This window comes from Thermobia domestica, chromosome 11 (genome assembly GCF_964235325.1).
Source record: "Thermobia domestica chromosome 11, izTheDome1.hap1.1, whole genome shotgun sequence".
Classification (NCBI taxonomy): domain Eukaryota; kingdom Metazoa; phylum Arthropoda; class Insecta; order Zygentoma; family Lepismatidae; genus Thermobia; species Thermobia domestica.
Window position 1 is genome coordinate 19,673,126 of NC_137464.1, and position 25,346 is coordinate 19,698,471.

At 36.5% G+C, this 25,346-nt stretch overlaps 1 protein-coding gene across 1 annotated transcript in view; it reads right to left on the minus strand.

Annotated features, from left to right (window-relative positions):
• The window catches only part of LOC145663958 (uncharacterized), a 96,916-nt gene extending 72,065 nt beyond the window's left edge, over window positions 1-24,851 (minus strand). Inside the window, exon 1 of the mRNA XM_081730189.1 lies at window positions 24,539-24,851. The gene's annotated coding sequence lies outside the window, so the exon portion shown is untranslated. The remainder of the gene's footprint in view (window positions 1-24,538) is intronic.
• Between the last annotated feature and the right edge of the window lie 495 nt (window positions 24,852-25,346).

The following is a 25,346-nucleotide window of genomic DNA, read 5'->3' on the forward strand; positions in this document are numbered from 1 at the left end:
AACTTGATTATTCTTTCTTTTGTTAGAAAGAGTATACGTTTCTGGTGATTTCATATAGATTTCTTTAGGGTCTGATTATATCTTTATGGATAAACTATGAAACGCCTTAAGGTGCTTAGTTAATTACGGTAAAGTAACGGACTTATAGGCAACTATGCATTCTTAAGTGTGATTGTGGTTGCATAACATCACAGGGGTTATACTGCAACGTTTCGGAACACTTTAATAGTAGATTGTACTGACTATTTTTGTAAAATTTAAATAAGTGGCTTAAATGGGTGAAATTGACTACGATTTTGTTTTAAAAAGGTTTTATAATTATGAATGGTAAAGCAGGTATGCGCAATGTCTAGGTCATTATTTAGTCAGCTAGTACATGCTATCTACATTCAAGCATATTTGATCATGAGAAGGGAGTAAGCACGAATGAAGGGCAGCCACTTTTTCAGAAGCTAATCTAATATTGTGAGTGGGAAATTTTCAATTTTCCTAAGCACATAAAAGATGGGTGGCCCTTTATTTCTTGAGTGAGTCTACCAGGGAAGACACGGCTCCTAAATGAACATGTCTGCTTTGGTAGACGGTCTACACCAATCATTGACTCTGGTAATGTACGGTGTACCTCTACCGTAATTAGAGGAAGTTTTGTATTGCTTGGACAAACCTATCGGGAAAGGAATGTTAGATTCCTGCCTGCAGGGGGAGTGAAGGGCGCCTGGGGAAAAGTCCCAATCCCCAAGTATCTAGGTGACGCTTTCTGATCCCAGTGGAAGGAAGGAAGAAGCTCTGTGGGATAAGGGCTGACATCAAACTCAAATGGTAACTTAACTCGTACCGTTGGATTCGGGATGAGGTACGGGGATATCTCGACGTGTGCGTGATACCTCTACGCGCGAAGGTGGTTGATGCCGAAAGAATAGAGGTAGGCAGAGCCAGGATTGAACAAGCCCCCTCGGGCATGCCCGGGGTTCTCGGATTGGGCTGGACTTTGCCAGGTTTTGTGATACCGAGTGATTCGGTACCACATGGGAGCTAATCCCAAGAACCTGGGTAACGGCGAGCGTGGGCGGGAAGTGAGCTTGCCTCGAAACGCTCGGGCACCATGCCTGCAGAGCATGGAAGAACTGACTCGCTACCAGTCCGCCTCCACCAGTAAGTGACTGGTAACCAGGACTCCGATCTTACCACGCAGTGGGCATGTCCAATTTCCTTAGAGAATAGGGGTTACATTGCTAAGGCGAGTCAAGATCAGAGGGCAAATCATGATGGCGCACTACGTCCAAGTTTGAAGAATTAGGGACGGGTGTTTATCCTAGTAGTAGTGGTTCTTAAATGGGCCCAACGATCGCAGGCACGCCCTCCATGTGTGCACCAAATCGTGATGGTACACCACTAAGATCCTAATGTACATTCGTCCATGAGATCACAAAAAAACTCAAAGTTGGATATTTATATTCCACATTTGAAATCACTTGTCTAGGAATTCTATGAACGAATATACTTGAAAATAGTTCCATTGGATTCAGAAACCTCGAATTAGTATAAAAACTAGAATTTGAAACGTATCCAAGGGTGGACAATTTTTACTAGTGACAGTAATTTTAGTTCTTTCCTACTTAATTATTTTTTTAGCCCATATATTCATTTAGTATACATTATTGCTTTGCTTTTATTCCCTAATGCCATCTGTACTGCAATTCTTCAAAACATTTGGAGCCTCAACATACTTCATCGACATCCATTGTTTATCTGGTTATCTGTGATAATTCTTACACCTTTCAAGGACAGCTCTTAAATGTGTCGCAAGAACTTCAAAGTTTACGTAACATGACTGACACACGCCGTGAAAATTATTACCGATTTAATGATAAAGCCTATAATCTTTCTCAAGCTTCTTTTCTTTACCATTTCTCTACGGTACACTTAACCTCCAAGGACGCGCTTCCATTGAAGTCAAAATAATAACAACACTTCTACGAGTGTCACATGGTACTCTTAGTACATGCAATGGGAAGCAACAGATAGTTTCATGCTTTTAACACGCTCATTCCGTACCTTTACGTACCATTAACTCCACAACAATAACTGTCAATTCAGATTTATTAGCAGTCACAAGAAAAGATTGCAACAAAATTATCCTGTGAATTGCATGCCACATTAATTAAAATTTGTCTCATAAAACACAGTCTCTTTCTGCATGTTTTATCTTTTTACAAAGTTGATAAAACTTTTTATTTTATAGCTTCATGTTGGGTGTTTTAGGCTTCGTTCCTTTAGTTATCTAGTATATTATGCTTATACTTGAGTTTATTTTGAATTGGTCAATCGGAATCAGTGACCACGCGAAAAGGGTTCCAGGCAGGGTCGAACCTAGCCTAGTTACCGCCCCATGGAATGTCATCATTTGCCCCCTCCCTTCTCCAGAAAGAACAAATCTTAAAAACCACGATTTTAAGTATCCTACCCCAACATGAAAAAACGAAGGGGAGGGAAAGTGCACTCGCACTCAGAAAAGTCTAAACACTACAAATACAATCTCGTTGTGTTTGTTATTTTTTCAAATAATTATCTATTATGTTAGTGAAAAATAAAGCAAACACACTCGGAGAGGAAAGATGGTCATCCCACTTATGGAATTCAATATCAAACTTCAATCTCAATATATCAGTTTGCAATTCCACTGCAATTAGATCTTTATTTCTTGATTTTTCTTCTATATCTATTAATTTAAAAAAAAAAACTTGTTTCCACCTTCAATGATAAGGAACTGTTTGCGTCAAAAATAAGATTAGTTTCCGTATCAAAGCTGTGATAGTTAACTAAATAGAATAGGTATTCGCTACTGTTCGAGAATTGAGTTCTTGTATTTGACAACAATCAAGCAATTCATGCTGGATTTGCTTGACCATTTGCTTTAGCACTGTCCATGTGACTTAAACTAATACAACCTAAACATGATTTATGAATGTAGTGTTCAAATTGAAGGTCAGCTTAGTAAATTCAATTACAATAATCATGAAGTCAGTCTCCAACAAGAAATGTTTATTTTAAATAATATAGTTATGACAGATTTTGCCGCCCAGTGCAAATGCACGTGTTACACATATACTAGAGCCGGCCCTGGTTTCTGACTTTAACCCCGCCTTGAACAAGACATAAAAAGAAAACATTTACCATATTAATATATGAATACAAAAACTCTGAAATGATATGAACTCCTTTCTTCCCTTGATATGAAATTATCTGTACGACACTGATCGGAACTCATGTTTACAAATTCCAAATAGACCTCACGTTGACGAAGTGGTTTAACTGAGTTATTTAAACTCAGATGACTTTATTCAAATTTCATGAAATGTATAAATTGTCGTATACTCCAACCCAGTCTTGGATGTAATGCGACAAGAATAACGGGTTTTTGCTAAATAATGATACAGGGTAATAGATTATATCATTTCTGAAGTAATCTTTACAAATAACGAGTTCATTTTATGAACAACCGTAATGAATTAGTGTTTAAACTGCATAGAAAAAGGACAAGAGTCCCTTAGAACGAAAAATAAAAAAAAATGTACAATTTCCTTAAAATTTCCGTCAAGAATGTCCAAAAGCAAGTACAGGGGATGGACAAAAACATTGAAACGTTCGACAAGAAGTGGCTACCTTGAGACTAACATGGCATAGGACGACCTTTGGCATGCAGAATTGCTTGCAGTCTTCTTGGAATGGATAACTGCGAGTCCTGTGTAGTTTTCAAGGGGAATTTTGTACCATTCTTCAAGCAAAATATGTGAAAGTTCCTTTAGTAATGATTGTGGTGGATAGCGTACTCGAACATTTCTCTCGAACACTGACCACAAGAGCTCAGTAATGTTGATATCAAGTGATTGGGGAGCTCATGGCAGGTGTGCAACTTCTTGATGCTCAGAGAATTATCCCTATGAGTTATGTGAACAGAGGCATTGTCATCTTGGAAAATAGCATCACCATCAAAAAAACATAATTTGCGGCATAGAATGGACCTGGTTGCTCAAAATGGTCACATAGGCGTTTCTATCCCTCCATCCGCCGCCATCCAGAGATAAATTCGACCAAAAGTTGGAAATAGTATAAGTGTCGAGTCATTTGACTAAATGACCTTATGCCAGTATTGAAACGTCTAGGTTTTGCAACTTTGGCACTACTTTTTCCTATTCGCATCAATTTGTCTTCCTGATGAGAGGTTTGGGAATGCCGACTTGTCCATAAATACCTTGTTTGTGGAGATACCTTCGTACTGTTTTGGTGCTGATGGGGTTTCGAAACACAATATTCACTTCAGCAATCACTTTTGCTATTTTTGACTTATTTTTCATTATAACTCTGCGTAATGTTCGTCAGTCTCTATCAATCAAAACCTTTTTTTGTCCACGCTTGCACTTGTCCGATGCGGTTTTTCCAGACTCACTGTATGCCGATATAATCTTCGATACTGTACCTCGTGATACGCCAAACACTTCTGCTACCTTGAGCACCTTCGTGGCTAAGCGGTTAGCATACGCGCCTTTGGCGTGGGAGACCCGGATTTGATTCCCGGCGGGAGCTAATGTGGTTCGGATTACATGTTAATCAGTAGGCCTACGTCTCATATAGCCTCGCTACTGAACGGGATATTAAACTCAAAATCACCTCACTTCACTTCCGCTACCTTGCTTACAGAGGCACTCACCATCCAGCTCCAACAAATTAACCTCGATGAAATTCCGTCAGCTCTGACATGATTCCATGACAAATGCATAGAACACAGTCTCGACTAGAAACGAACCTTGTCATGTATTAAGGAAACTATACAAGCGGTTGAATCGGGGAAACACAGTAGCGCCACCTGCACACTCTACTATGAGGCAACTTTAATATCAGATATCCTTATACGGGGGGTTTCCATATTTTTGTTCTTCCGCTGTATTTCTAATTAGTAGTTAAATGGCATCGATATTTTCTGTTTTTCAAGAACCATGTGTCATCAGAATAAATCATAGAGTGTTTATTCTTCCAAATGATTTGTCAACAGCTCAAAACTATTTTTTTTTCATGAGAGGTGCATTGTTTTTTTTTTTTTAAATTTGCTATATCAAGTCAAGATATCCTCGTGTGTCACTTTGTGGCATTCAAGAAGCCATATTGTGTAAGCAGACACTAGATACCTAAGCGGTTATTAAGCATGGAAGAAGGATGAAAACTTGTTCCCTTGTCTAATTTAAAAAAGTTTTCGCATAGCGGAGAGCAACGTAAAAGAAATTAACTTGAAAGTAAGACGCTGCATCCGTGTAGAAACAAAATAGTTCATATTTCCTAATATAGAGTGCACGTGAATTTAAGGTGCACCCCAAAACTATAAAATAAAAGTAAAAAAGCGTTCGAGAATATGAGCCACCCCCCCAAAAAAAAGATATCATAGAACCTAGAAAATGGTAGGAAACTGATGTGACAATACATCATTATTGTCGGTATCGTGTTTTACTGTGAATTGTGTTTCAAGTGACAGTTCCTGTAATAACACTGATGAATATACGAGAATGCGAAACTAGGAATTCAATTCATATGTGACAACCAGTGGGCATATTTAGGGGGTGGGCTTCCGGGCTTAAGGTCCCCACCCCCGAAATTCTATTTACTATATTAAAGTAAATGAAGTATCTTGCAGAATCTTCGCATTTCCAGGTATAAAGTTAGCAAAGTCCCTCCCGAAACAAAATCGTAAATACGCCACTGGTGACAACGATTGTCTCAACGTTTTGCGTTAGTACCCATTCACGCTTCGTTTTATTGTAGCAGCACATAAGACAGTTCCTGTAAATTTCGTAGCTTAATATTTAGACCACTTCATTTTTGTATGTTTATAACAATAAATGAGATTTCCTAATGCATCCTTAACATTGTCATACCTTGAATTTCAGTTGTCATTGTTTCAAGATAAAGTCTACCTGATGTTCAAGAAAATATTGTAGTTCCCAATTGCGAGGAACATTCGGTAAATTTAATAGAACATCAAAAGATGAATTCGATTTATTTAACTTTAAAAATTAACAAAATCTAACGCGATATAATTTAAGTAACTGTAACGCCTTGTTCTTCCCGTGAGGTAATGTAATGATAACATGTTAATTTTCATGGTAGAGTAACGTAATAAATAACGCGTTACTTTAATGTTAAAGTAACGTAATAATAACGTGTTACTTTTGATGATAAAATAACATAAATGTAACACGTTATACTTTTTCATGATAAAGTAACGTAAAGATAACGTCTTACTTTTATAGTCAAGTAACGTAATAATAACATAGGAGCTTACGTAGTTCGGATTCCACGTTAAGCTATTAAGTCCACGTCTCATGTAGCCTAGCTGCTGAAGGGAACGCTACACTAAAAAATCGAATCAAAATCAAACTTTTTATGATCTAGTAAGAGAAATATTATCTTTTTACTAATTTAGGTAAAGTAACGTAACAATAATAACATGTTACGAGGCGCATGTTGGCTTAGTGGGAAAGTACTCAGCTCTGGTGGACGCATCTGGTTCGAACTCATCTGGACGCATCTGGTGATGGGCCTAATGTTTACATTACCTACATTATCATTCCACCAATTATTTCGTGACTCATCCGTCTCTTTTATTCCAAAGACATAAAACTAGACATATCGTGAGACATAAAACTAGAAATCTCATTTCATTCACTGAATAAATGTTACGTTAATTGTAACGTTACGATAACGCATAAGATTTTAAGGTAAACTACCGTGAAGGTAAGTATTACTTTTTGTGCTTAGGTAATGTAACGGTAACGAAATACATTTTTAAAAGGTAAATTACTCAAAGCAATTCGAGCTCACAACCTGATTTGATTCTATCTCATGCTAACGAGGTAACTCAACTGTAATTCATGTGAACTCACCTTGAATTTTACGGAGTGATGCAATTAAAATACACTCACTCAGTGTAATTCGTAGGGAAAGGTATAGAGTGGGGAAGTTTCCTGGTACTCTACGTCACCATAAGTAAAACTGAGAATTTAGTTCTTTCTCTGCGACTACGGAAACTGCAATCCCTTCGATATGAGTTATCTTTCTTCGTCTTTTTTACAATTGAGTTATCTGCGTCATTCATATAACTGATGCTGGAAGAAAAATTTGTGATTTACAGGCAGCGAAACTATCGTCAAGACATTTCAATCATACACAGAGAAAAAAACGCATGAGGAGTACGTAAAACCGTAGGTTACATGTGTAAATCCTGTAGTTTTTGAACTTAACGTACATCAAACATATAACTGAAAAAGTATATTTCATACGCACTTTTCGCATATGTGTTCCGAATAAGCTTATCTTCCGTACGAACGAAAGAACTGTATATAGGCAGTCAGGATCTCACATACAGATGAACGTATGTAACATATAGCCGACGTATGTGACATACGTATATGTATGTAATATATGGAAGACTCTTAGATGTCATACATCCTGCAACGGTAAGATATAACATCTAAACGGGAAAAGTATGTAGGATATGGATAAGGTATGTTCCGTACTGATTTCCGTAGTAAACATAAGGATTCCGTATATTTGCACAATATACTACTGTCCGGATAACGGATTTTTCTCAGTGTACTTTACATAATGGCAAAACTATACTGTAATATGACACAAATTATTTGATAAGAGTAAAAGATATTTTATTACGTAATTATCTTAATATTTTGTAAATTTTTCATACATTTTTAAATAATCATAAAACTCAATTGCCAGTCTGGTGCTGTTAGGTCGTTCACATTTTAAAACAATCAAAAAAGTCTCCTAATTACTGAAAACTATATTAGATAAAAACATTCCTTTTAATAAAAAAATAACTTATGTTATGTAGCAATGTGTCAACTCAATAACAAACACTTCCTATTTCGAATAATGAGGAAGTTCTTGTAATGTGTAGGTAAGCGAAAAAGTAATGACATCACCAAAAAACTAAGAGAAGGTAAGTGAATAACAAAAAAGTAGTAAATTAAAAAAAAGTATTCAAATAAACAACACAAAATAATCAATTGGCGTTACAAAATAACTTTTATGGTTATCAAATAATTAGTCATATTACAATACAGTACATGAATTTTTGTATATAATTATAACCACAGATTACAATTAAACTTCCTGTACAGGAAAACATCCAAAGGCAAAAATGGAAACTCATTCTGAGTCCCAAATAAATAGTCCCTCGTTCGTGGGTTATTGCTGCGAGAAATACTGGGTTTGATTCCAGACTAACTGAGTTAGTGGGTTTTTTCGAGATTTTTCCGTTTTCCATCATATTCTCTTTCCATTTATAAACATTCACTTTCATTGTGTTAATTTGTGCTCTTTAGACTAAAGAGCATAAGCGTTGGATGCTAAAGTAAAGCGTTCCTTTCATTTCATTTCTTTTCAAATTTTCCTGGATTTCATCTCCCAAAAGAAGGAAATGAAATTGAGTTTTACGTCCCACGTTTATGCCGGTTAGGCTAAAGGAGACGGTGATGATGAGAGATGAATGAAATGGTGGAACGAAGAAAGTGGGAGGAAACGGGAGAACCCCTAGGAAACCCATGCACACGGTGTTTGTCCACCACAAAGTTCACTTGGCCGGAGCAGGGTTTGAACGCACAAAGGAGGGGATTTTTATTGTTATTGCATATTTCCTTCCAAACTCTAAAAATGCAGGAAACTAAATTTGGTATATGATGAGTTATTTATGTAAAGTAGTGTTTCTCAACCGGCGTGTCGCGGCACCTTGTGTCGCGCAATTCCAAAGAATGTGCAAGCGAAGTATTAAAACTTGAAAATAGTGAAAACATTTACTAATCAGTTAAAATATTTTTTTTTAAAGACAGATTGTAGAGTTAGCGACAAAAGTTCTTTTCGGGGAAAGTACATAGTTTCACCGAGTTTCAAGGTTGTAACGGACAGAAAGTTATTTTTTTTTAATTATTGAAAACTGTACTCAAAGTGTCCTTAAGAAACTAATTTCAACAGACGGAAAGAACTTTTTTCACTGACTGTACCAGTCATCATCTTTAGTGGTAACAACAATTCTCAGGCACTACTTCATAGAAACTTTATTAATAATAAAATTTCAAATAAGTCTGTCGTGATGTCATGAGCGTCGGTCCAAAAAGTTTGGGAACCACTGCTATAGAGATCACGAATATACAATTTGCTTGCACGAAAGCAATATGGATGAAGTAGAGCAAGAGAGGGAGAAGGATTATAAGGAAGGCTATGTTTGTAAATTGCATTGTCACGTGCAAACTACTTTGTAGATAGCAATGATTTTTTCCTTTCATTTTGGTAACATAATAAATCACTAATTGGGAAAGGTTGTCGTTAAGGTTAGATTTCTATGGACAGATTCCGTAGAAAATAAAGGTAGAAACAAGGCACTAAATAAGTCGATTTTTTTTTTAAAAAAAAAGCTATTTCTTTAAACTAGTTTCACAATTACCTTTTTATCTAAATGAAAACAAGTTAGTAACTCTCCATACACATCTACAATAAAACTATGAGTTTCCGTATGCTTAAGCCGAGAACTGATAAATTACCAGGAGGGGCCGCGGTGGCTCAGTGGTAGAGCGTTCACCTCTGGTGCTTGGGGTCCCGGGTTCGATCCCAGCCCCCGCCAAGTGAACTTTGTGGTGGACAAACACCGTGTGCGTGGGTTTTCTCGGGTTCTCCCGTTTCCTCCCACTTTCTCCATTCCACCATTTCATTCATTACTCATCATCACCGTCTCCTTTAGCCTAACCGGCATAACCGTGGGACGTAAAACTCAAAGATTTCATTTCATTTCATTTCAAATTACTAGGATATCTGGCCCCGCGTAGAATAGTCGCTAACCCTCTCGCCTTTTAATTGCTAACACTCTCACCAGGAATTAGCAGTCCTGGGTTCGATTCCCGGTGGGGACACAAGGTCGAAAAGGTGTAATAAACTTTTCAGGCCAGCAATTCCGGGTGAAGTTTTCTTGGGTTCCCCTTATTAACACTAGGCAAATGCCGGGATGGTACCTAACATAGCAGTCTCAGGCCGCGCCCTTCCTTTTCCAATCCTTTCTTTCTTCCCTTTCCTTAGATAGTTTGATTGCCGAGAGATGTCATCCCTCATGTCTGACGGGGTAACATGACCATAGGTGCCGAAAGCCCAAGAAGTCCAATTCCTAACCCTAAATCATCAGGAGAGTATACATCGTACGCGATCGAAGAAGTTCAGCCGATCTTGACCAAACTTGGCGTGGTGGTGGACGTTTACGAGGTTAGCATGGAGTATTATAGTGTAAAGATTTGCAGTTTACGAGACAAAAGTCTAGTCTTGTAATTATTTTTTGTCGAATTCTTGTCTCGCGAAATCTATTGTCTCGAGAAATCTCTAGCCTAGTCTCGAAAAATTATAGTCTCGCCTCAAACAAATCTAGTCTCGTGTCGAAAAATTTGTAGTCTCGTCTCAAGAAATCTCTAGTCTCGTCCCAAAAAATCTATTGTCCCGTCTCGAGAAATCTCTAGTCTCGAAAAATTATAGGCTCGCCTAAAGAAATCTACAGTGTCGTGTCGAAAAATTTGCAGTCTTGTCTCAAGAAATCTCTAGTCTCGTGCCGAAACATTTATAGTCTAGTCTAGAAAAATTATAGTCTCGTCGAAAAATTTATAGTCTCGTCTCAAGAAATCTCTAGTCTCCTCCCAAAAAATCTATTGTACCGTCTCGAGAAATCTCTAATCTCGTCACGAAACATCTCTAATCTTGTCTCGAGAAATCTTTAATCTCGTCTAAAAAAACTCTAGGCTCGTCTCTAAAAAAAACTAATCTAGTCTCGAATTTAAAATTGCATTTCTCGTTTCGAAAACGAGAAGGGATTCAAAAGAGACGAGAAATTTTTGCGCAAAAAAAAAAAAAAAAAAGAATTGAACTATTACTTATATAGATTAGATAAAAAATAGTGGCAACACTTGTCTCACGTCAGAGGGCTGCGCCTCACCACTATAAGAGTTCCGTAGCTGACAACAGAATGTCAGGTGATGAAGTCTGGCAAATGGTAACGACTGTGTGTTATTCGGTCAAACAGTATCACTGCCATAAAGTAGAGAAGAAAACTCGAAGAGCCATAACAATACGTTTCAGAAAGATGAACAACGTGCGTAGATCAAGATTAAAGTGACACTCGACCGCAGTGCACAACAATTGTGTTCAGGGACTTCGTGACGACTTTTTCGTGAAAATGAAGGAACCATTTCGCAGGAAACACTACGAAACAAGGGAAGCTGTCATCGATGCCATATGACTATCCCTGAACATAGGCAAAAATTGAAGCACTGACGGTGTACGAAGACACGTGTGGTAGAAGGTGATAGAGAGGGGAGGCACCACATTGAAGGAATGTAACAGGTGTTGTTCTGCGCATAAAGCCAGGTAGGAATATAACAATTTTGCCGCTATGTTTTAACCAGCCCTTAAACAAAAGTACATGGAAAGCAACTGTTTTTAAAAGTTAATTTATAGCCTAAGAAAGTGAATTATAGGACGGTTAATTTAGCTAGGGTCTAAATGCAACTTACCGTATATTTTATAATAAACATTTGCTTAAAGGAAAGTAATGAGGGGCGGTTTTTCCCATAATAGGGATAGGCATCTTATCACTTAATAGGCATCTTATCCGAACTGTAGGGATATCAATGCAGAAACATCAAGGAAACCCAAAACTGCTCTTATTCTTCAGTGGGACTCGAACCCATAATTCATTGCGCCTCGTAATCTGCAGCGTTTGACTGTAGACCATTCGGCTATGGCTACTAGCTCCAATAGGCAACGCCCATTTCGTACAGGAGGACAAAAAAGAAAATATTGTCCGAGGTACAATTAGGGGCGGGGGAGCATTTAACAAAGTTAAATACAATTGTAGGCATTTAAGTAAGTTGTAGAGAGTTTTTAAATATTAAATGGAAGAATCAAAAGTCATATTTTCTAGCAATAATTATTATCCCTTCAGTGGCGTATTTACGATTTTCTTTCGGTGGCTTTGCTAACTTTCGGGTGGGGGCTTTGCCTGAAAATGTGAAAATTCTGCAAGATATTTCATATACTTTACTATAGTAAGATTTCGGGGGGGCTTAAGCCCGGAAGCCCCCCTAAATACGCCACTGTATCCCTTGAATATCCTAATGAATGTTATTTTTTTAAAACATATTTTAATATCAACTCAACTTTGCTTTCATAATTCCCTTCCATAGACCATTATGCCCATCGATCTTTCTTTAAGTGAGCAGTAGCCAAGCATTTTTCATATCGATTCGCATATTGCGTGGAAACAACCCATGACCGTGCTTACCAAAAAATTCAAGTCTCGTGATTATAAGAGTTAGAGAACGGGCTTTTTCTCTCTGAAACACGGATGGATGGTCCGGCTTTATAAAGGTAATGTTTTAACCACTTTGGCAACAGAAACTCTCCCAACAAAAACCCAAGAGATTCGTGTTCGATTTTTTTTGTATTTCTTTCTTTCGTTATTTCGTTTGACGTATCAGAACAGCATAATCGATAGATGAACATCAAGGTTATATACAGGGAATTATGAATATCCTATAAAAAGTGTTTATATGTATATATATATCCTTCTTCTCGAAACATAAATAATGTCTCTTTTTCTTTGTTTTCTTTTCTTTTCTTTTTTGCTAAATACGTTTAGTTGTGGAGAATATAAGGATGTGCGGAGTCAAGAATTAGAGGAAAATTCCTTATAATTAAGTAATTTGTAATAAAGAAGGACATTGAAAATGAATTTATTCAATATACTGTAGCAAATTTTAAAAGATTGATTGAACATTTAGAGGGATTTTCCTCCTCCACCTTGAGCACATTTATTACGTACATACAAATATGCAGGCTTTCTTACCCACAGAAAGCAACAACAACATATCTACGACACGTCAGGGTTATCCAAGCTCGCATAAAAATGAAATGAAATTTGTATTTTAACCTCCAACTTGAGGCTAAAGGAGATGGACGATTAATGGCATGCATGATTATTAAATAATTTGTGGAATCAGAATGTAGGATGCAACTGGAAAACCTCGAGAAATCCTACGGATACAATGTTGTTCACGACAAACTCAGATGACCTGGGATCAAACCACGGATCTCTAGCTCCAGAAGTGAGCAGTCTATCGTGAAACCACTGTATCCCGGTTCAGGCTTGTAGTAGAAACTTAAAGGATAGTGGAAATATCCACTGGATTTTCCTTGGATTTCAATGGGATGTGTCTGTCACAGTAGAAACTTTGATAATAATGGGAACGTTCGCGGAATTTTTATTGGGTTTCAATGGGATGTGTCTGTCACAGTAGAAACTTTAAAGGTACTGGAAATACCCATAGGATTTCCCTTGGATTTCAATGGGATGTGTCTGTCACAGTAGAAACTTTGATAATAATGAGAACGTTCGCGGAATTTTTATTGGGTTTCAATGGGATGTGTCTGTCATAGTAGAAACTTTAAAGGTACTGGAAATACCCATACGATTTCCCTTGGATTTCAATGGGATGTGTCTGTCACAGTAGAAACTTTGATAATAATGGGAACGTTCGCGGAATTTTTATTGGATTTCAATGGGATGTGTCTGTCACAGTAGAAACTTTGATAATAATGAGAACGTTCGCGGAATTTTTATTGGATTTCAATGGGATGTGTCTGTCACAGTAGAAACTTTAAAGGTACTGGAAATACCCATAGGATTTCCCTTGGATTTCAATGGGATGTGTCTGTCACATTAGAAACTTTGATAATAATGGGAACGTTCGCGGAATTTTTATTGGATTTCAATGGGATGTGTCTGTCACAGTAGAAACTTTAAAGGTACTGGAAATACCCATAGGATTTCCCTTGGATTTCAATGGGATGTGTCTGTCACATTAGAAACTTTGATAATAATCGGAACGTTCGCGGAATTTTTATTGGATTTCAATGGGATGTGTCTGTCACAGTAGAAACTTTAAAGGTACTGGAAATACCCATAGGATTTCCCTTGGATTTCAATGGGATGTGTCTGTCACATTAGAAACTTTGATAATAATGGGAACGTTCGCGGAATTTTTATTGGATTTCAATGGGATGTGTCTGTCACAGTAAAAACTTTAACGGTACTGGAAATACCCATAGGATTTCCCTTGGATTTCAATGGGATGTGTCTGTCACAGCAGAAACTTTAATAATAATGGGAACGTTCGCGGAATTTTTATTGGATTTCAATGGGATGTGTCTGTCACAGTAGAAACTTTAACGGTACTGGAAATACCCATAGGATTTCCCTTGGATTTCAATGGGATGTGTCTGTCACAGTAAAAACTTTAACGGTACTGGAAATACCCATAGGATTTCCCTTGGATTTCAATGGGATGTGTCTGTCACAGTAAAAACTTTAATAATAATGGGAACGTTCGCGGAATTTTTTATTGGATTTCAATGGGATGTGTCTGTCACAGTAGAAACCTTAACGGTACTGGAAATACCCATAGATTTCCCTTGGATTTCAATGGGTTGTATCTGTTACAGCAGAAACATAAAGGATAATGGAAATATTCACAAGATTTCCCTTGGATTTCAATAGGATAAGCCTGTCACAGTAGAAACTTAACGGATAATGGAAATATCCACAAGATTTCGTTGGATTTCGATGTCATGGTCTGTCACAGTAGAAAGTTTAAGGGCAATGGAAATATTCACGGGATTTTCCTTGGATTTCAAACGGATGTGTCTGTCATACTAGACAGTTTAAGGATAACGGAAATATCCATGGGGTTTCCCTTGGATTTCAATGGGATGTAGCTGTCACAATAGAAACTGTAAGGATAATGAAAATTTTCACGGAAATTCCGTTGGGTTTCAATGGGATATCTGTCACGAGACAATATTTGGATGTCCAAAAGTTATTCTGTGATTATCCCATACGAATCACGAATCAGAATTATCAGAAACGTCTCAGACGAATCTAGCGAAAGTTCTGTTTCAGAGATAGACATTTGGAATTCTAGAGGATGTCCAAGCGATATCTACTGGTAAAAATGGGATTAATCATGGACATCCTGAGACTAACTATCCTTGGACCTCCAAAGGATGTCTCTGTGTTATGTGTGAAGCTCTGTTCAACCATATAACACAGGTTCAGCTTGATGATGCGTGATTAACATGACAGCTCCGGATATCGTTACGTGTTTATAGTTTTCCTGAACCCGCATATTCGTACTTCTTAATTCATGCAACTCTGCAACTACCTAATGAAGTAACACCAAATATTTTGTGCTACTACTGGGAATCGAACCACGAACAGCATGCATAAAAAATTACTTGCGCTAATAAATAGGCAAATCTGAACAATAAACAGAGATAGAGCAATACATACTGATCAAAATTTATTGAAGTGTAATGTCTCTTTCTAACATCGAAAAGAAAACACCAACACATGAAGCTACAATTTAATACGGACTGTGTATCACACGAACTCCTCGTCAACTGCTCATTTCAGCGTTATATACTCCTACACTTACAAAAATATTACGAAAAAATTCGCTATTCCCATTTATTTTCAAAAACTCTATTAAATGATAATGTTTCAAGCAAATAAAAGGAGACAACTTTTAGCGATCATTCCTCGCCTCAGATTTGCATCGCTGAAATAAATACTAATAGAAAACAGAACATATTTGATACATTTGGATCTCTTTAATGAGTGAGATTTGATTCTTGTGTTAAACTCTAAGTCAGCATCTCATATAGCTTGGGTGTTCCAAAAGAGACTTAAAACTAATATAACTAACTAACTGTATGGCTTATGGAAACCGGAGATTTAATGCCGCTTCCACTAAAACTCTCCATTGACTTATATTCTTAGCCAACTGGATCCAGTTTCTACCTATTTCTGCGAGATCCATCTTAATATTGTCCTTCCATCTGCGCCTAGGTCTCCTAATGGTCGTTTTCCGATTGGTCTTCCAGTCAAGACTTTGAAAGTGTTTCTACTTTCTTCCATTCTAGCTACATGACCTGCCCACCTAAGCCTCCTAGACTTGACGACCCTAACAATGTTTGGTAAATCCTATAAATTATGTAGTTCCTCGTTATGAAGTTTCCGCCATTTCCCATTCCCGTTCCTCTTGGGTCCGAATATTCATCTTAGGATCTTGTTCTCAAGTACATTTCAGTCTATGTTCTTCTCTCAGAGTAAGCGATAATGTTAAGCAAACCATACAGAACAACAGACATGATTATCGTTTTGCGTATTTTAAGCTTCAAATTCCTCGACAGAATTCGCGACGACAAAAGATTTTGAGATGAATAATAACATGAATTCCCTTCTTTTAGTTGGTATTTAATTTCTTCGTGAATATATATATCTTTTAAGCTACATACTGGAAATTTTGTAGTATAAATAGTTTATTTCGAATTGTCTCGTAAATACAAAGCTCTTATTGCTAAAATGCATTTTATTTTATGATTCAGTAAGTGAAATAATAGGGTGAATAATGGAGTTACAATAAACATAACTTTTAATCGTTGAGCCTAATAGGAAAGTAATATTTATCACATCTAAGAATATAGGTTTGTATGTTTCTTTATTCCCTAAACGAGGTCATGGCAGCTCAGTGATAAAGCGCTTACTTCTAGTACTAGATGGTTCGATTCTCTTAAAACATCAGCTCTTGGTGAACAACATTGTACAATACGCGGCAAAAAACCTGCAACATGAGCATATAAGTTTATTGTGAAATGACGAAGTCTTTTGCTCCAAAATAAGCGTGCACGCGAGGAGGCCGAGGTTTATCCTGACGTGATTCGTTCCACTTAGACGTTATGTTCATTCCCTGTGCTGTTAGGCGTAGTTTCACAATAAACTTAGATCCTCATGTTGCAGGTTTTTTGCCGCGGATTGTACCAGTAGATTTCCTCGACGTTCTATTTCCTCCCATATCCGCATTCCCGAGTCTTTAATAATCATTCAGTTCCATTAATCATTCCGCTTTCTTTATCGTAAACGTGGGACGTTAAAGTAAAATATTTCATTTTCATTTTTTTAGTCTCTCATCGACTTAAAGAAATTTGAAAACTATTGCATCAATAAATTTGTTATATATGATCTAGAATTATTTGTTGTCACATGCAATTTAGTAGAGTAGAAACAAAACACCATGCTAAAACGCAAATGGGTAAAGGGCGTTATACAGAATTCAGTAGAATACACTCTAAAGGCCATGCATAAAATTCCAAAGGACGGACTTTATAGCCCACATATAAAATTTCATAGGACGGACTCTAATAAGTCATATACAAAATTTCGTAGAATGGAGGGCAATCATTATATTGTTAAAACGTAAAAATCTAAGATAATAAAATATTATGTCTTAGGTACCAAATGAGAGTTCGGACACAAGATTCCAAAAATGTATGTGTTTTGAAGTTTTATTACACATAACAACATAAATAGATGAATAAGCTTTTTAATTAAAAACAGTTCATAAAATATTTCTTGAATATTTGAGGAAGTAGGCCTACTTGATTTTACGCAGCCCATGATTCTTTAAACACACAATTAAGCACTTCATTTTTCACTAAATGTATTGTGTTAAGTGTCATTCTTTTAACAAATCTATGCAAGAAGAACTAACTGGCTAGGGAATACTGTACTATACATTCTAGACATTGTATAATAACATAAATTAGAAGATTAGGAGTTCTTAAAATTTTGCTTTCGCTAAGAGAAGTCTACGGAAGCTTTGAGTTATACAACCCAAAGAGCCAAAAAGCGTTTTGGGTTGCATAACGGTCAGGTGAACACAAATATTTTATTATTTTCTTCAAGAGAACGTTTGGATATTCATCAGAAACGTGTGAATCAATTTGTGCGACTGACTGGAGTTACAAAAGACGGAACTTAAAAGAGAAGGAGCAAAATAACAGAGGAAAATGAAATTGGGAGATTGGAAGGGGAGTTCGACACGAATGTTATCTTTCTATATACTGTATATTATCATTTGTTAAAGTCTGTTTGTGTGACTGTAACTCAATATTTTCCGTAACTTTTACCCTCTATTCCATATTCAAATCAGGAGATGCTGATGAAAATGAGATAAAACTTCTAACGATAAGTTAATTGTAAAAAAGGAAGCAGATATTGCTAACTGAAACCACCTAGCTGGATTCACGTGATCCCACTACTGTTGACAGGACTTGTAAATAGTCTGGACTAGTTCCTGCTTTGTTTTGTGGCTTAACAATCTACTTGAAATGATATAAAGCTACATTTTCAGGTGTGATAACATTGTTTAATTCTGCCTCAATTTGGGAAAAAAACTCATTTAGTGTAGAAGAAAAGGAGGGTCCAGGCAGAATTCATTTCAGATTTTACCCAGAAGGAATTTCAATCCACTGGGATTAAAGCAGCACTGCGTCAAAATGCTGATAACCCACCTTGAGCCCAGTAAATATGCCTCGGGAGAGGATTTCGTTGCTCCAGAGCGAAGGAAATCAACCTTCGGGTCACCTTCTAAAATTATCACTACCTACAGGAATATAATGAGTTTTAGCTCATATCAATTTGTTTCCTGAGTCAGAAGGTCTGAATACGGGTGAAATGATCGCCCCTGAGAAGAAGTATTCACTTCGCACACTGCAGCTACACATAAACTATTTCTATAAGTAAACATATAGACAAGTACACCTGTATTCTCGATTGTAATGTTCTTAATATTAAGAGAATTAATCTACAGAATTAGTCTTTCGATCAGTATAGAGAACATGAAACATTTCGGAATGGTAATGACCACGATATATTTAACAGTTATCACATCCTTTGCACCTATCCACTTCATTAGGAAAAAATAAATTTAGTTTAAATAAGTTCGTTCGTTCGATAAATCTTAATATTCTGTCATTGGAAACGAAAACCTACACAAATGCAGTCGCTTGAAAAAGAATCGCAGATTGTGATAGAACAACTGGTATCTTTGGTACATAGATTCTATCAGCCTGGAAATTTCCTTGAGACAACAGCTGCATTAATTATATATTTCAGCGATTGGAATTTTTTTAAAAAAAGAAAGCATTTGAAACAGTAATAATGAAAATATCAATTCTTCAATCAACTCAGAGCGCAAACACATACAACTGGTAGAATGAAAATTCTAATTCTTACATCAGCTCGAATCACATTAAGAGAAAGCATTTGAAACTGTTCGAATACAATTTTCAATTCTTCCATTAGCTCGAAATATTTCGAAAGAAAACATGTGAGCTGCTACAATGAAAATTTCAATTCTTGTATGATCTCGAAGCACATGAAAAGAAAGCATGTGAAACTACGACAACGGAAATTTCAATTATTGCATCAGCTCGAAGCTCATGGAAAGAAAGCACGTAAATCTGGAACAATGAAAGTTTTAATTCTTCCAATAGCTCAAAGCGCATAGGAAAATAGAAGCATGTAAAGCTCCAACAATGAAAATTCCAATTCCTACGTCAGCTCGAAGTACATGAAAAGAAAACATGTATAAATTCTCCAATAATAAAAAAATTCCATTGTTGCATCAGTTTGAAGCGCACGTGTCACTTTTCATTGAAGTTCAGTGTAGACTTTGGAGGCGAACCATCTAAGATGATGAGAATTTAGCCACCGAATTTAAATGATAAAAGCACAATATATGGTATAGCATAAGATGTGTTATTACGTCAAAAATAACTTAAGCATCTGTTCAGCATTATTTGCCAGAGATGCTTCACAAATCCCTGATTATTACCATTTTGATTTAAATAGATAAAATCAGGGGTAAAACTGAATCTGAAAAGGTAGAAAGACGCATGACGGCACGCCGCGACCTCCCTTTGCGGTCCAGGTCCGTATCCAAGGGGGTCTAGAGGGGGCGGACCCCCCTAAATTTTTGCTGGCCCTCAAAAGTTTTCACGGTAGGCTAGCAAATGAACTATAATATAGTTGGTTTGCCCCCCCCCTAACTTCTACCGGCCCCCCTACATTTTTGGGCTGGTTACGAGCCTGTTGCGGTCCCCAGACCCTGTCTTTGCCCATTGTATTATTTTAGGGAGTGGGGGACACCATATACCTAGGTATAATTTTGGGAAGTGGGGACGATTCCCTCGCGTTCCCCCTCACTTTCACCCCTGGATAAAATAATCCCTCTTCTTTCTCATTAATTTATATCGTTAACCGCATTTATTCTTTGAAAACAAACAGTATGGTATGCCAATTAAAATCGTGAGACAGTAAATACATAGTGAAAAACCTTAGAAGAAAAAACAAGTAAAACTAACAAATCGTTCTGGGAATCTCTTTTAAAATACTCCTGGGGTACATCAGTGTAACTAGCATAACAAAAGAATAAACGTAGAAGCTCTTGAAAGTAAATAAAAATGGCTTCTATTCTTTTAAAAATATGTAAATATGAATATGAATGAAAATTGTATTTTATAATGCAATTCTGATGGAGATAATATATACATTTTTTGCCAATTCTTTTTTACCTTGATTCTCTAGAAACGCTCACTGCAAAACTTCCTGCTTTTGTTATCGTTCATGCGACAGTATTGTGCAAAAGAAGCGATATCATGTCCAATCCAAAGCACTTATACACACAAACCTATAATTATGCGCACGCCCGTTTGGCCTTGTTTAATATTTTCATCAAGGCTATTGAAGAGTGGGGGGAGGGTGAATGGTGATTATATTTAACCTTCTTTTACTACTATTTCTGTTGTTTTCTATTATATAATTATGGATAATAAAATAATGAAATCTTTCCGTTTAACGTCCCACAATTATGCCGTTTTAGATTAAGGGAGACGATGATTAAGGCGAGTGAATGATAAAGGAAGAATTAGTGGAATGAGAATGTGCGAGAAAATGGGATTACCACGAGGAAACTTAGGAACACGATGTTGTCCACCACAAACTTACTTGGCTAGAGATCGAAGGAGGGATCCAACGTATCACATGTACCCCTGCTCTGCATCAAAATCAAATTCATCTCAATAGATGGCGTGGTTGTTGTTCAGCACCCATTTTTAGATTTAGTAAAGAAAGAAAAAAGTTTTCCTCGAAAACTACACATTAGGATTTTCACATTACCTATGTCATTTTTTTGTTCAGCTCGGTAAAATCTATGGATTGATTTGGTTTCATCTTTGGATATTTTCCTCCGTTTTTCGTGGATAATCTTTTACAGATTTTGTGTGTGATATTTGAGAACATTGAGAATATCACAAAATTATTCTAATGACAACTTCACAAAAGAAAATTATATTTCAGATAACGTGTGTTAAATACGGTATGTGGATTAAATAGAACGTTAAACAAAACACTTTTTTGTCAAGATCTATACAAGCATTAAGTACAGCAGAAACTGAAGAAACAACACGCAATGTTATTTTAATAATAATAATAATAATAATAATAATAATAATAATAATAATAATAATAATAATAATAATAATACGACGGGAAACATAATGTCGAGACAAACTCAGGAGTAATTACGCCACTTTATCTCCGAATTAGATCTTTAAGACTATAATCATGTTCTCGTACATTTGCCTTTTTTTTTTTTTTTTTTTTTAGTTGCTTACGGTAATGCTTTATCCTATGATTATGCTCTAAGGTCGATGAGGATCTAATTGAGGCACACACCAGAAACTTTTATTGGGGGCGGACAAGCTTTGGGGGAGGTCTAATATCACAATCCACTACGTCTATGTAATATTAAACGTGTATGTAATTGTAAAATACTTCCATCTATATTTTCAGAAAAAAAATTGATAGAACTAGATTGTTTTTATAAGAGAAAGAGCAAGTATATATTAAGTATGTGTACAAAAGTATGTTGAGTTAAGTTTTTTTTTGCGGGTGTGTGTGTGTCCAGACTCGGGGGATTCCCCCATCGGTGCACCCCTGATCCAAGGGCGCCCATCAGTGAGGCTAGGTGGGGCGCTCGCCTCCCCTAAGAGGAAATTGTACTTGGGAATATCGAAAACCCAATAGAATTTTTTTTACATTAGTTACAGCAAAATTTGAAACTATATTTGAAACATCGCTTATACTTGCCCCCCTTGGAAACCAGAACATGGGCGCTCTTGCCCTGATCTAATCCCTCGCCTGACTTTTATATCGAAATTCATGCTCATTCGAAGCTCTTCTCGAGCAAGTGTATATCCTGTTAACAGAATCAACGAAATTGTGCACTAAACATAAGAAGCGGTAAGTAAATATGGGTCCAAAATGGGCTTATCTAAGACTATTTCTGTCTGTAATTATTTAAAATAATATTTAGTAAAATAATTTAATATAAATAGAATACAATTAAAGTTAGACGATTAGACACAATGCAATCCATTCCAGCAGGCTAAACATTTGAAAACTTTTGCATTTTTTTTTTTTGAATAAAATTAAAATTTAAAAATCTAGTATTTCACAGGTGGCAAACTATGTTTCTATTTGGTATCAGTTTTACCGATACATTCATTTACGTTTTAAAATGAAAGTAAAATTTTACGAAATTATTAAAGGTTTTTACTTTTTTAAATGAGTAAAGCTTACATATATAACAGAGAATGCCTTCGTCTAAAACCATCTGTATTATGATGCTTACAGATACATCGTTTTGGATTTCCTTTGGGGTGAGGGGGGAGGACAAGATCCTCGATGTAAATAGATGATTCCCGTTTTTCATTGGTATATTATTTTTCTATTGATTAAAATGCATTTAAATCTCGAAATCAGGGGGAACAATTGCCCCCTGGATCCCCAAATTGCGCCCTGATTAGAGAGTTCCAAGGGATTCTTAAAACAAAATAGGAAATTTTGATTAATGTTTCAAACAAGAATTTTAGGAAAGATTCAAACAATGGATCAAAAAAATTGCGATCTGGGCCAATAATTATTTTTTTGGATCAGGGGACACAAAATTTTTGAACGGTCCCTAAATCGAGTTTTCGTATTTTTTGCGGAATAAGCACATCATATTGAGTTAAGTGATGGTTTGGGTTTGGCTACCTGTATGTAGTACACCAGATATAATGCGTACAAGAAAATTTTTGCATGAAATATATTGGATCTTTTGATCCATAAAAGGGATCACTGTTGAATTCAGCCATGTTCAAGAGGGAGCTGAGCACCCCCTCCCCTAGAATATATATGCGTCTCCTCTAGAACATCGATACACATGCATTGAAATATTTACTTTTTTCTATTTATTTTTTCGGAAATTAAAGTTTTAAAAGCAAAGATTTTTTAAAAAATAAAATTAGTTTCATCTTTTGCCCAACCAAATTGTTCCAATTAATTCGTAAATATAGAACGAAAAGGGGAAGGAGAGCTAGGATTGGCATGAAATGTTGATATAAAAAGGTTGGGAGTTGAAGCACTATAGTAAGGACTTTGTAAACAAAATAAAGCAGCCCCGAACAAGGTTCAAAGTAGCCATCATCTTCTTGACTTATTCTTCACATGTCTGTATGTATGGCGTAGGTTTTTGAGACTTGCTGTTTTAGAATAAGTCAAGGGAGGAAGGCGAAAGTCGAAAAAGAGAATCTCTCACATGGAGGTGTAATGTGAGGGTTTTCCACACTGCTTTTTAAAGAAAGGTTTTTGTGTTTTGTACTTTTTATCCGGCATTCGCCTGGTGGGACTAAGGAAATTCTTTGGAAAATTTTGGGTTAGAATAGCCTTGCCGGACCAAATCCGAAAGTATTTTTAAAATACCCCTTAAATTTTTATTGCTCCTCCTTGTACAAAGGTCTGAATTCAACACTGAAAAGGATATACCTAGTAATTGCATCTCAAATGTATGACATCTCTTACCATCACAAAAATACGAAACGATTTCCAGATATAAACTTCTATTTATAGTTCTTAAAGCATTTTTTAAAATTAAATTTTAGTTTTAAAAGCATTTTTAGACTAAATTAATATTTGGGGTCCCATCTTATAACAAATTTGAAGCGTGACGCCCCTCTGGGAGAGGAGAAACTAATATCTGTATTACTTATATTAAGGTACCTTCCAGTAGTTCATTTTGTATTGCTAAGGAAAACTTTGTTCAGTAAATAAGCAGCAGTAATAACTAAGTAATTTAGTAAACAGTGGCGGCGATTGACACGAAGCTGGGGGGTGCAATTATTTGCCATTGTCAATTAGCTTAACAATAAACTTTAGACCATTATGACGGGTAAACATGTGGAAGGGCTAATTTCTTCGTATGACCTACTATGAAGTCTTGAGATGATTACGAGAGAAAAAAGTTAATTTTTGATAATATGTACGGGAACGCTTCCTTAGAATTTTTTTTCTTTTTATGTGAATGAAATGAATGACGAAAGATGTTCATTAATGCTGACCTATTTCACACTAGAAATAAACAATGTCAATACTTCTCGCCACGTGTTATGCAAGAACTCCAAGAACGCCTTAAATCTGCTTCCTGCTTCATTGGCTACTTACTTTGCGGGCGACGGTGTTCCCCCTGCGTCGTCTGCTTGGCGCCCACCGTTGCTGCATGCCAAGGCGCTCTCCCAACCCAATGGTGCCGCACAGACAACTCTTGTCCTTGAAAACCGTTTAGCTATCACATGTCCAGCTTGCTTATCTGTATTTGGCCACTGATGGGTACGTTTTTTTTTTCTTTCTTTCTTTTTTCAGTAGTTGTGAAACACAAGTAGTAATAGTTGAAGCTTTTGAGACGCTGAGTGCAAGTAGTTTCCACCCACAACACACATTACTGTATGCGTCGTCTGCTTGTAAGAAGCGATAGCCTGGCACGATCCTGCAGGATAGATCATGCGCAATGACTCACGTTGTGTGTCCCTCACACATACATGTTTACGAACAGGAGCGAAGTGATTTTTCGCTATTGACCGCAATTCTCCTCTCTTTGTAGCAGCGCGCTAATGCAATGAATGGAAGCTGGAGAGGGATACAGGTGGTGTTATTCAAAGAGATTAGCTGCTAATTAAAATTGTTTTACACACGTAAATAAATCAAATAGGAGATACATTTAAACAGCAAATGTTGCATCTGTTCCTTTTCATATTATTATCCGACCTCAAACAGAGAGAGAAAGAGAATGGGAAAATTTACTGACCAAACCAACAACAACTAATAGTATCACTAAAATCAATTAACTACGAATCAATAAACAATTAATCAATAAATTTAATTAACTATTCGTACTCGAGACATTTCTATATCGCATTATGAATTATTTAACATCATTTTGCACTCTCATATGTGATTATTACTTGTAATCATA